This window comes from Struthio camelus, chromosome 10 (assembly GCF_040807025.1).
Source record: "Struthio camelus isolate bStrCam1 chromosome 10, bStrCam1.hap1, whole genome shotgun sequence".
Classification (NCBI taxonomy): Eukaryota; Metazoa; Chordata; class Aves; order Struthioniformes; family Struthionidae; genus Struthio; species Struthio camelus.
The window spans coordinates 25,081,483-25,093,223 of NC_090951.1; the positions used below are offsets into that span (position 1 = coordinate 25,081,483).

The following is an 11,741-nucleotide window of genomic DNA, read 5'->3' on the forward strand; positions in this document are numbered from 1 at the left end:
AACAGCACCCCCAGCTGGAGAAATTTACCAGAGGAAGTGCTTCTCTTGGGAATTCCGCTGCCGATTCAGCTCTACCCTCTGCTTCCACTCTTCCCGACGCACTTGGTAAGTCTCCAAGAGTTGCAGGGTGTGGCTTGCTCGTACAGAAAGCTGCCTGCAAGAGCAGGGAAAGTTCCCTCTCCCCTTCTGGCTGAGGCCCTCCTGCCTCTCCCCTCGACCAACCCCTGCACGCACGCTCCCGCTGGTGGTACCCACAGCCTTCAAGTGGCAATGCAGCTTGGGGCTGCCTGGCACCAGGGTCCAGCCCAGGTCATTGCCATGCCAGGAGAAATCAGGGGACGCCATACCCAGCCCCATGGCTCCCAAGATGGGCTTCCTCACACCTCGGACAGGTGCTGCCACTCCAGTTTTCCAGGCCGGGGCTGGGCCTGGCGCGCACTTACTCTTTGCGCAGCCGCGGCAGCCTCTCTGGCTTCCTCTTCTTCTCCTCAGCTCGGGGCAGGAAGGCAGCAGCGCTCTCCTCTTTCCCAAGCCACGGCACTGGTGAGTGTGGCTGAACCTCGGGCAGCGTTTCCTGATGCCGCCAAGCCTGCATTGGGGCCAGAGGACAAATTTGAGGCTGCTTCTGACCTCCCTCAGGCGCTCTCACCTCTCAGCCCTGGAGAAGCCAGCAACTGCGGGGCCTGTGCGTCCTCCCGCACACTTGCTCTGCTCTGGCCTCAGAAACCCCCATGCCAAGCACTGCCGCAGGCAGGGACCCTGGCCGGGATTCACCACCGTTGCTTGCTGGCTCCATTCTCTCTTGCTGACATCGCTCGTGACAGGGTGAATGAGGGCAAGGAATGACCGTTTTTCAGCGCTGCAACCGTGAAATCAAACGCTCCCGTGGGGTTCCACCAGTCAGACCCCAGCACGGAACCACTGAACGGGGTCGGTTGGAGGGGACCTCTGGAGAACTCTCGTCCAAGGCCCCGCTCCAAGCGGGGCCAGTTAGAGCAGGCTGCCCGGGCTGTGTCCACCTGAGGGTTGAATAACTCCAAGGGTAGAAGTCCCACAGCCTCTCTGGGCCCTGTTCCAAACTTTGACCACCTTCATGGTGGAAACGCGCCTCCCAACAGCTAGCCGGAATCTGCCTTTTTGCAACTCTACGTCTTGTGCCTCTCACCCTGTCACTGTGCGCCTCTGAGAAGAGCTGGCTAAGTTACCTCTAGCCTTTCCCCCGGGTAGCTGCAGACAGCAAGGCGATGGACCCTTGAGCCTTCTCTTCTATGGGCTGAACAAACACAGTCCTCTCCACCTCTCCCTTGGACACCAGGTTCTCCAGCCTGCTGGCCAGCTTGGGAGCCTCCACTGGATTTGCTCCAGCATTCCAAAGCCTCTCTTGCATGGTCGAGCCCCACCCTGGACCTAGGGCTGGCTCCAGGTGAGGTCTCCCAAGGGCTGAAGAGAGAGGACTCGTGGCGTCCTTCACTCGGCTGGCTACACTCTTGCAAACACAGCCCCGCCTGTGGTTGGCCTTCTTCCCCGCAAGTTCAAGGGAGGGGGCGACCCAGCCATGCCCCCACCACAGCACATTGCTGCTCCTCCCCTTTGGCTTTTTGCAGCAGCTTCTCCCTGCCAGGCATGGGCAGGCAAGCTTGAAAGACCATGGCCACCTGGCCTGCTCTTTGGGGGGCAGCAGTACCACTCGGACTTGGAGACCTCCACGGCTCCGCTCCTCGGCTTACCTGTTCTGCCCTGTTTGGCTGCCTGCAAACAGGAATTGCAGTCCGAGGTCTGGCTTGACGAGGTTCTTGCTGCTTGCTGTCCTCGTCCACCTGAGAGGAGCTCTCCCGAACTGTTTGCAGCAGGCTGAAAACACACAAGCCGGGTGAGGTTATCGGAGTCCCGGATGAGACCGTTCTCCATCTTGTGCTCACAAGCAGCGGCGTGCCAGCCTCTGCAGCACAAGACAGTGCTGCTGGAGCATTTGGTGTATTTGAGCCCTTGTGATCCCGTCAAGAGTGAGGGAAGAACGCCTCCAGCTGTAGCACTCACATGAGGCCCTACAGGCCCTAAGGAAAGCTCTGGATGCCCAGGTGTGGGCCCTCTCTGGATGGCACGAGGAGAAAACCAGTGCCATTTGCCACGCCCGGAGCCTGCAGAGCCCGCTAGCCGCCTCCTGCTAGGGGCACTAAAGGCCGTGAGGTGGTCAGAAAGACTCTGTTTTGGGGTGAAATGGGAAAAGGGGAGGCTTCTAGTGAATTGAATCCAACCTAAAAACCAGGGAAAACGGACACCGCTCTCTGTTGGTGGGGGAGGATGGTCTGACTTTCACGTTCCTCTGGGAAGTGCTCTCATCTACGCTGCAACCAAATGAGGTCCCTTGAAATGTCTAGCAAAGCAGAACAGCTTTGCTGCAACTTCTCAGCTGCTGCAACACCTCTTGCATCGACATCGGTCGTTGTGACACGAGTTGACAACCTTTCAGAGTTCATACCGACGGCGTGTGCGACGGAAACAACTCCTTCCCAGAATGCCAAAAGCACACGGTCACCGGCATGCTTTGCTCCAAGAGCCTCACCTGGCAGCTGGCTTGTTTGCCCGGGTTTTCCATTCTTTCCCTCCCTTTGAGCTGGCCCCAGATAGCGTGGGCGGAGAAAGCCTTTCTCGAGAAAGGAGGCGCTCAGCAGGAGGACTCCCTGGAAGTAGGAAGGGCGGAGACTCTTCAGCAAGCATCTCTGTGAGCGTTTGAACAAGAAGGACAGGCAGCTGTGCTCCAGCTTTGGATCAAAGAGCCCGATTGCCTCGGAGCTCTGCTCCCGAGCAGGTCTTAGGCCCTGGCTGACACAGAATCCTGTCCAGCTCTTCACTTCTGCAGGGCACCCTTCTGCCCTGGAGTACTGTGGCTGTTCTCCTGCTTTCTCTAGCCCATAGGCTTAAAAAGTGGGGCTTGGCTGGGAGGTGCTGGTGACCTCATGGTACCCTCTCCTTTGGGGCGGCTGCGGGCTGGAGGGCATAGTTCCACACGAGAAGGGGAACAGATTCCTGCACATCTATAAGGCGCTCACATGCACAGACGTGCTCTTCTGGCGCATCCAGCCCAAAGACATGCTTAGGGAGATGCACAGCACAAGGCCTGCAATTACCAGCCTCCACAAGGAAGCCACGTTTTGGCACAGCTTCGCAGCCTGTCGCCACTCATCTCCACGTGGTCTTCCTCCCCACTTTCCAGCGCGCTGCTTCCCTGGGAAAGGTAGACCCCCTCCGCCACTGGCAGCTCAAGGCAGGATTTTGATCCCGCGCAGAGCGCGGAGGGATCTTCCTAAATTCCTAAATGCCGCTGCACAGACAGACTCCTGCAACTAAGGAGCAGCTTGCAAGACACACCAGGGCATGGAGTCCCAGGGCCAAGTGCCCCTCAGCAGTGGCAGCTGCTGCAGTTGGTGCTGCAGGACTGCCCGGAGAGCCCCTTCCAGGAGGAGTCCCCTGAGATCTGCCGTGATGAGTAAACAGAGGCACAAGAGAAGCAGCCTACTCCGCCGGGCATCGCCTTTTCAGCTTGGCTCCAGCCCCGTGCTGCGGAGGCCAAAAAGAAAACAAACACACCTCTCTCACCAGTCAGCTGTGACATTACCTTTTCCCTCAGTCTGCTTGTTACGCGCTCTGTCCTTTGCCTCCCGGCCTTTGGCGGCCTTCCGAGACCGTCTGGGGGAAGAGGCTGGTCTCACAGGCGACATCTCAGTCTCCATCCTGGAAACAAGAAAGGCACCAGAGAGAAGCTTGACACCAGAGGCTCGCAGAAACCTGCGACAGGCTTGCCGTCAATCTAGGAAGACCAAGTCATGCAAAGACTTGTTGGCCGCCCTTCAGATGTCACACTGACAGAGTGTACGGAAGAAGCAACCCCTTCGAAGAACTCCAAGAGCACAAGGGCACCCTCAGCCCTTTTCTCCAAGAGCCTCACCTGGCCGACGACTTGCTTCCTTTGCTCTTCCGCCCCTTCTGCTTTTTACGGCCGGCGCCAGATAACGCGGGTGGCACAGGCCTTTCTTGAGAGAGGAGGCACGCAACGGGAGCACTCCCTGGAAGTAGGAAAGGAGAAGGCTCTTCAGCAAGCGTCTTTGTGAGCACTTGGGACAGGCAGATGTGCTCCAGCATCGGATCAAACAGGCTGATCCCCTTGGAGCCACGCTCTCCAAGAGGTCTTGCTCCCTAGGACGTCCTTGGCACACCCTAGCAGCCTGTTGACAGTCATCTCCAGGCAATCTTTCTCCCCACATTCACGTGCCTGGGATCCGTCAGAGAGGTAGACCCCCCCTCCCCTCCCCTCCAGCATAGACACCTCGCCGCCAAACGTCCTAAAGTGCTAAAGTGAAAGAGGAGCTTGCGCTATCCACCAGGGCGCAGCGCCCCGGGGCAAAACTGCCCTTCAGCGGCACCAGCTGCATTTGTTGCTGTTGGGCCACCCTGAGACCTCCTGCCATCCAGAGTCACTTGAGATTTGCTGCGAGGGGTAAATAGAGGCACAAAGAGGCAGTCTACTCTCCCAGGCACCGCATCTTGACCAGGGCTCCAACCACCTACTGCTGAGGACAAAGGGAACACACGCATGAACACACGCACGCATGCACACTCCCTTCTCTCTCACAAGTCAGCTGTGACATGACCTGTTCTGTCCATCTGCCCTTCTTCTTCAGTGCACTTCAGGGATCCCTGGGAGGGAGATTCCGCCTCTTGTTTTTCAGCCGGAAGCGTCAAATCAAATCTGGAAAGGAGAAGACGCCAGGCTGCAGAAAAGGCACCACGCTCCCTTTGCCGGGAGGGGAGCTGTGGCTGTGATGCGGCATGTCCCACTGTGACCCCAGCCCGCGTCACCAAGAGGCTGCCAGGCCTCCCGCGACACCCTCCCCCAGACCCTGCCAGGCTTTGCCCACCTCAGCCAAGGGCAGCTGCGCTGGCTGTTTTGGGGTGCTGCCCCCACCCCACGCCGTGGCGCAGCGAGAGCCATGGCGGGGGCGGGGAGGGGGAGCTCACCAGTGTGGTGGCCCCAGATGGGGACGCTGCGCTGCCATTGCTGGCCGCAGGGGCTGTGCTGAGCTCTGCCCTGAAGGAAGGAAGGAAGGGATAAAGGAAGGAAGGAATAAAGAGGAGCCTCGGCAAAGCAAGGGCTGGTGCTGGTTAGGTATACCACAGCCTCTCTGGGTTCTGGAGTCTGGAGTCTGCCTGGGCTCTGGAGTCTGGCTCCGTCTTCTTTACTCCCCCCATCGCGTATTTAGACACACCGACAAGAGCCCCTCTGGGCCTTTGCGTCTCCCGCCTAAACAATCCCAGCTCTCTCAGCCTCTGCTCGTGTGACGGATGCTTCAATCCCTCAAGCCTCTCGGAGGCCTTTTGCTGGACTCGCTCCGGCATGGCCATGTCTTTCTTGTACTGGGCCCAGCGCTTGTGGTACAGGTCTCTCGCTGGCACCTGCTGGACGGCTGCTTGACCTTCCCTCATCACGACTCTAGGTGGAACTAGAGCTCCAAGCGCCCTGTGCTCAGGAATGGCTGACAGAGCTCGCTGGAGCCTGTTAGAGCTTGCGAGAGGTCACAGCCTCCTTTGGCTCAAACTGCTGCACCTGTGTGCTGCCTCGGTGAGCTGTGCTCTCAGCAACGGCTACTTCCTTTCCCCCCGGGCACTGTCCAAGAGTCCGCCAGGACCGTCTCCAAACCGTGCCAAAGGCCGTGCGAATGCAAAATCGGGTCTGGGAGCGTTAAGCGCCACCCCTTGTGCACCAACATCTCGCTGCACTGAGGAACACCTGTGCCATGGCTGAGTGTGGGGGGCAGGTGGGCTTGTTTCCAGGGCTTCTTTCAAAGTGACCGGAGTTGTCCAGGACGTAACAGAACCAAGGGCTGGCTCAGGCTGTGACTATCAGCAGGGCCTAAGCACTGGTTGTTATTGCGAGTCCCCTGTGGCGTAGCAGCAGGACGCGACACCTGGGTGCTGTCAGGGCCCTGAGGGCCTCAGTGGCCCTGACCAGCAATGCTCCACACACCCTGCCCATGGGCCCAGGAGCCCATTTCAGCTCCTCCCTGGGCCTTCTGGCCCCGTCTGCACCAGGAAGCATGGGAAGGGTCTCTCATTGGCATGTGCAGAGCAAAGCTTCACTGCAGAGTCGCCTGCTCCTGCCTCTGTGGGACTGGGTAGTGCAGGGATCTTAGGACTGAAAGACAAGGCAGCTCCTGCGGCAGGTGAGTCACGTCCCGCAGACCCAGAGACCTTTTCTCTGTCACCCAGCGCCTCCCAGGAGCCCTAAGGAAAGGGTATTCTGCAAGGGGATTTGGCAGAAGACAGGGCTGCCCTGGAGCTGGCTGCACAGGCAAGCCCAGGATGGCTGTTGTTGCAACAGAGGAAACGCCCTGTTCCTCGTGCCTGCTCAGAGCTCCTGTGCGTCTGATAGGGTCCCCTTCCTTCCACGCTGCCCCCCAGGTGAAAGGCCTCGCTTGCTGTGGCAATAGGGTTAGCCCTAACCCTAAGCCTTTCCCTGGCTGGGAATCGAACCCAGGCCGCGGCAGTGAGAGTGCCGAATCCTGACCACTAGACCACCAGGGAGGAGAGGCCCAGCCTGCCTGTGCACCCACCGGTGGGCACCAGCCCTGCCCTGCAGGGGACCAACCCCTCCAACCACAGCCCCCCACAGCCGGTCAGGAAGACAAATTGCCGTGGCAGCCCGAGCCTTCCCAGGCAACTCTGCAGGCATTCCTCCTTCTTTCTGAGAACGAGGCCCTCAACCAGAGCCTCTGGGCAGCAGGCACCCTGCAGCGGGAAGGCCCAGGGAGTGCAAGGTGGCGGTCGGCGGGGAGGCTGGTCACTGCTGGACACAGGTTTGCACCTGGAAAGTCCCTGAGCAGAAAATCACAGCTGGGCACAAATCACAGCAGCCTGAGACAACAAAACCCGACAGCACGGGCTTCAAACCCACCTCTCCAAGAAACCGGAGCCAAAATCCAGCTCCTTGCACCACTCACCTATACCCACCAGACTGCAACACTCCTGTCCTGGTGCATGGGTTGGGCTGGGGGAAGTCTGGATTGCCTCTCGCCAGGGGACCGATGCCCCTTCCGGCTGTCCTTGCAGCACAGTGCGAAACGTGAGCACGCTCTTGCTGCAAGTGGCAGCCAGCAGTGGGAGCGGGCTGCTTTCCGAGGGCAGGCAAGCAGGCTGCGAGGGACATAGCAAGGCCAGTGAGGCAGGGACCTCCCTGGCAGGGCACAGGCCCTCAGCACCCGAGCAAGAAGGGAGAGCTGGTTGAGTGTCAGGAACGAGGGCCAGGCACAGAGCAGTGGTTGCCAGCCAAGTCCAAAGTGCTGAGACGGGTCTGAGGCCAAGCTCTGGAGCCCGGTCAGCCAGGGAAGGGCAGGGTCAGCGAGGTGCATGGCGGCCAGGGCCGGGCATGGCTGCAACGTAGCTCAGGCGAGGAGCAGCTCCCTTCTGCTGAGCCACCTCCGCCACCCAGCGCAGCACTCCTGCAGCTGCAACCTCTCGCCAGGACCTCTCCCAGCAGCAGGAGCAGAGCAAGTGGGGAAAGGACCGTCGCTCTTTGTGGAGGTGCGCCCACAGGCTCACACTGCACCCCAGGGTGCGTGGTGGAGGGGACACTTGAGCAGAAAGAGCCAGGGCTGGGCACGGAGCAGTTCGTATCCCCTGTGCTATGCACCTGCCTTCCCCCCTACACCACCCTCTGTCCAGCTGGCTACGCGGGGCCGCTCTTTGCAGAGTTGTCCTTTCCTCATCGCCAGCCCCTGGACATGCCCCGTAACTTCCTTCAGTCCAGTTCTTTGCCATCCCCAAGAACTGAGACTTCTGAAAAGGTGAATCTAGAGCGTGAGTTTGCCTCCCCTCTCCCAGGGAGGCACATGAGGGCTTGCGCTGTTCGGGTGCTGCTCTGCAAGGACACAGACTCACATTTTCTGACTTCTCCCTGCTAGCCTGCCGTCACCTGACAGCTCTGGCTGCTCCGCAGGAGGGCAGAAGGCAGGAGGGCAGGAGGCAGGAGGGACAAATGGCCCGAGGAGGAAAGGCAATCACATGGGCAGCTGTGATCGTATAGTGGTTAGTACTCTGCGTTGTGGCCGAATCCGAGTCACAGCAATGGTTTTGCAAAGCCCGCCGGGTGAAAAGGAGAGTTGGAAAAGACACGGGAGGCACCCGCAAGGGTAGGCCAGTGGGTTTGTTTCCAAAGATGCCATGGCCTAGGAAGCTCTTCTGTGCTCTCTGTTCCAAACATTCAGTGGGCTCGTGCCTAAAATGATTTCCTGGTTTCTAGTGATCGTGCAGTGTCTTCTGCTGTGGGGCTGCCGTGACAGCTACCCCTGCTTCTGGGAAAGCAGTCAAGCTTCTCCATTCTCCAGGTCAAGCTTGAGAACTGAGAGACTCTGCCTGGAAAGTGCCCAGCTTTTCACCTTTCCTTTCCCTTGCCCTTGCTCTCCGTGTTGCAGTCAGGGCACTCTCAGCTCCACACACAAACTGCCCTGCAGCCCCAGCCCACCCGCAACTGCCATCCCACGCCATAGAGACCCCCAACACAAGTAGCTCTTCCCTGGGAGAAAGAAGTCGCTTTTTTTTTTTCTTCAGGGGGAGCGTGTGACTTTTCTGAGGTTATGCCACCATGCTGGAAGCCTTAAGTCCTGTTCCGGCCAAGCTGTAAGCTGGCTGTGGGAAAGAAACCCTCTGGATCCTCTGCGGAAGAGAAGAGGTCTGGATCCTCTGCGGAAGAGAAGGGAGGAGAGCCCAGCTCTGCCTCCGGGGCCCCAAACCGAGTGCTATGCGGGCAGAGCCCAGGTCAAGCCTGGAACGGCCCCGAGCGCTTCTGGTGTTCCAAGGTGTCTGTATTGGCAGGTCCCAGGATGTCTGGCTTGAGACAGATGTCACTGCTAGGAAGCTGCACCGCCCAAGGGAAGAGGAGGCAGTGCATGATCAAAAGCCCATGCTCCAGGTGAGGCTTGAACTCACACCCTCAGCATCCCTCCGCTTAGCACTGCTGTATAAGTACTGCGCGCTGGCCCATTGCGCCACTGGAGCACGCTTGGAGAGGCGGACTGGAGCCCACGAGCAACCATTGTTGCCTGCGATCACCATGGCTCTTCAGCATTAACCGGGCACCTCAAGTGCTTTCCTCTTTGTCTCGTCCAGCAAGGAGCAGCCATTGCGTGCCAGGCTTGCAACATTCACCAGGGCACGGAGTGCCAGGGCAAAGTGCCCCTCGGCAGGGTTTAGCTGGCTAGAGGCAGGAAAAGGGAGGCCACAGGCGACCCAGGGCTGGGACAGTGCGGTCGCTGCTGTGGCAGCCCTGTGAGGCCATTGAGTGCATCAGAAAGCCCCTGTAGTGAAGGCAGCCGGGGGAGGGGGCGAGGGGAGGCAGAAGAAGGACACCCGACTGCCACAGGGACCGTGAGTAAGGGCAGACCCAGAGCAGCCAAAGCCATGCTGGGCCAATGGGAGTGGAGGCTGGAGAGGGGCTAAGGCAGCCAAGAAGGACACGGAGAGCAGCAGCAGGGAACACTGGTCCCAAACCACATCTCGTGGGGGAGCCAACGGGCTTCTGGCTTTGCGCTCTGCTCCCGAGGGCATCTGGGCTCTGGCCTAACCCCTGCCTGGCTGTCAGAGTCCAGTAGTCTCTGCAGCAGCATCTTGTAGCTATTCCACACAGGGAGGGTCAAGAGGGACCTCACGGAGCTCTCAGAGCGAGACGAGACAGAAGGGTCACCGCACCAGAAAAGCCAGCGGGCAGTCCCCCAAAGCAGCAGAACGTCGCCCTTCCAACTCCCCACTGAAAACCAGTTCTTCTCTTTTAAACTGACAAGCACTTTTCTGGAAATCAGGGTCAGCACCACTTCATGAGTTGCATGGCCAGGGAAAGCTGCCAACTAAGCGCACAGGCAGGGCAAAACAGTACTGGCTGAGTACTCAGCTTCTGGACCTCCTTGGCAATTTGTTGGTCCCTGCAGCAGCAAGGCGGTCCAAAGCCTTTGCCTCTTTACTACGCCGAATGTCTGCCAGTGAAGCAGGTGCTTAGTAAGAGGCAGCACTTGCAGGGAGAGTGCAGTGTTTGGAGCATCAGGCGTTACTGGGACAAGGAAGACGACCGAAGAAGAGGCTTCTCCCAGCAACAGACCGAAAGGACACGGCCATCACCCGCTCCTCTGGGAGGATCCACAAAGCCCCTTCCTGTGTTTGATGAAGGGCAGGGAGATGCTGTGTTCCCGGGTCAGAGGAGGCGCATGGACAGGCTTCAAGGAGCCCAGGATTTGAAAAAGGCTGACAGGGCAGTCAAGCAGCTGTGAGCTGCCTGTAGTTTACAAGAAGCTACTAGGTGCTGCTTTGAAAACCTAATTCAAGAAAGCGCTAAAAAAACCAACCGCAGCCATGCGGCAAGAGAGGAGGAAGGTCTAAATGAGGCACGTCCACCTCCAGGCAGCAGGCAGGAGGTGGGTGGTGGGGACACCGTGCGCCCACCAGGACATGAGCACAGCCCTGGGGGGGCCGCCACAAGGAGCAGCCAAGGGCCGACGGAGGCCCAGGGACAAACATGGCCCATCCCAGGTTTGCCTGGCTGGAGAGCACTGCAGCTGCAGAGAAAAGCCAGGCATCTGCACTCCCAGGTTGCCGCACCGCTCTACCCCACAGCAGCTCCTCCTCTGCCCTTAGCCTTTCCCCATACAATCCGGAGAAGGGCTGCAGCTCCTATAGCACCCCTGGGGCTGTGGGCCCATCAGGTGTACGTGTGTCCTGGCCACCATGCTGTGTGAGGGGTGTGTCCGCTGTGCAGTGTCTCTGTGCGTGTGGAGAGCGTGAGCATGTGTGCGGATGCGTGTGCAGTGTCAGGGATGTGTTGGGCTGGTGCATGTGCACTCTGGCGGTGCAGTCCTGGCTGTGCGTGAGGGTCTTGGGGAGTGAGAGGTGTGAGCTCTGAGCGTGTCCTAGGGAGGGTAATGAAGGAAGAAAGGGGCGCGTGTGTGTGCGCGCGCGCTGTCCTTAGAATGAGTGAGGCAGTGGTTTGCTTGCGCCCCCGCTCTGTGGCACGTGTGTCTCTATGCTGCGGTCTGTGTACGGGCGTTATTCTGTTATGGCGCTACAAAAACCGTGGAGGAGCACATGGGGGGTTTAACAGCTCTTCTGTTCATCTGTCCTGCAGCACTGTCCTTTGTGAGGCACAGGCTGGTTACTCCAGCCGTGAACAAGTACACGCCACTTTTTTTTTCCTTTGGCCCTTGTAGGTGGATTTCAACATCCCCTTTGCTAAGAGCTCCATGGCCGCAATGGAGACAACGCTGACAGCAGCCGAGGGAGCTCCCACGCTGACAGGCCTCCACTTGGCCCTGGAGCTGCAGTGCCTTGGGACTGGTCGCTCTTCAGGCCCAGGCAGGCTTCCGCAGCTAGCAAGATGGCTCAGGACCACGCTTCCAGACTTTCCAGCAATGTTCACACGTCTTCTGCGCAGCCAGCAAGTCCTGGTATCTCTCCCTTTGATCCCGCAGAGCCATCTGCTGCCCAGTGCTAGGGCATTAAAAAGGAACCGTTTGGTTTTAGGCACAGGGAGAAGGGCACGGAAACGCTGCAGGCCTAGGGCAGGGCGGTTCTTCTGGGGTCTGCTTCTGCTGGCATCTCTATGCTTTCTGGAACGGGACAGGGGCCCTAGTGTCCAAGGCAAGGACATGACAAGGTGCCACGTGCCGGTAATCAGCCTGCGGAGGAGTCAGGCGGGGATGGGACTT

General features: G+C 59.2%; 2 non-coding genes across 2 annotated transcripts; both read right to left on the reverse strand.

Moving 5' to 3' along the window:
• Positions 1-6,507: 6,507 nt before the first annotated feature.
• On the reverse strand, positions 6,508-6,579 carry TRNAE-CUC (transfer RNA glutamic acid (anticodon CUC)). Its single transcript has one exon. It is a non-coding gene; the product is annotated as a tRNA-Glu (tRNA).
• A 2,375-nt stretch (positions 6,580-8,954) lies between these two features.
• TRNAI-UAU (transfer RNA isoleucine (anticodon UAU)) lies at positions 8,955-9,048 on the reverse strand. Its single transcript has 2 exons — positions 9,011-9,048; positions 8,955-8,990 (listed from the first exon to the last, which is right to left on the reverse strand). It is a non-coding gene; the product is annotated as a tRNA-Ile (tRNA).
• Between the last annotated feature and the right edge of the window lie 2,693 nt (positions 9,049-11,741).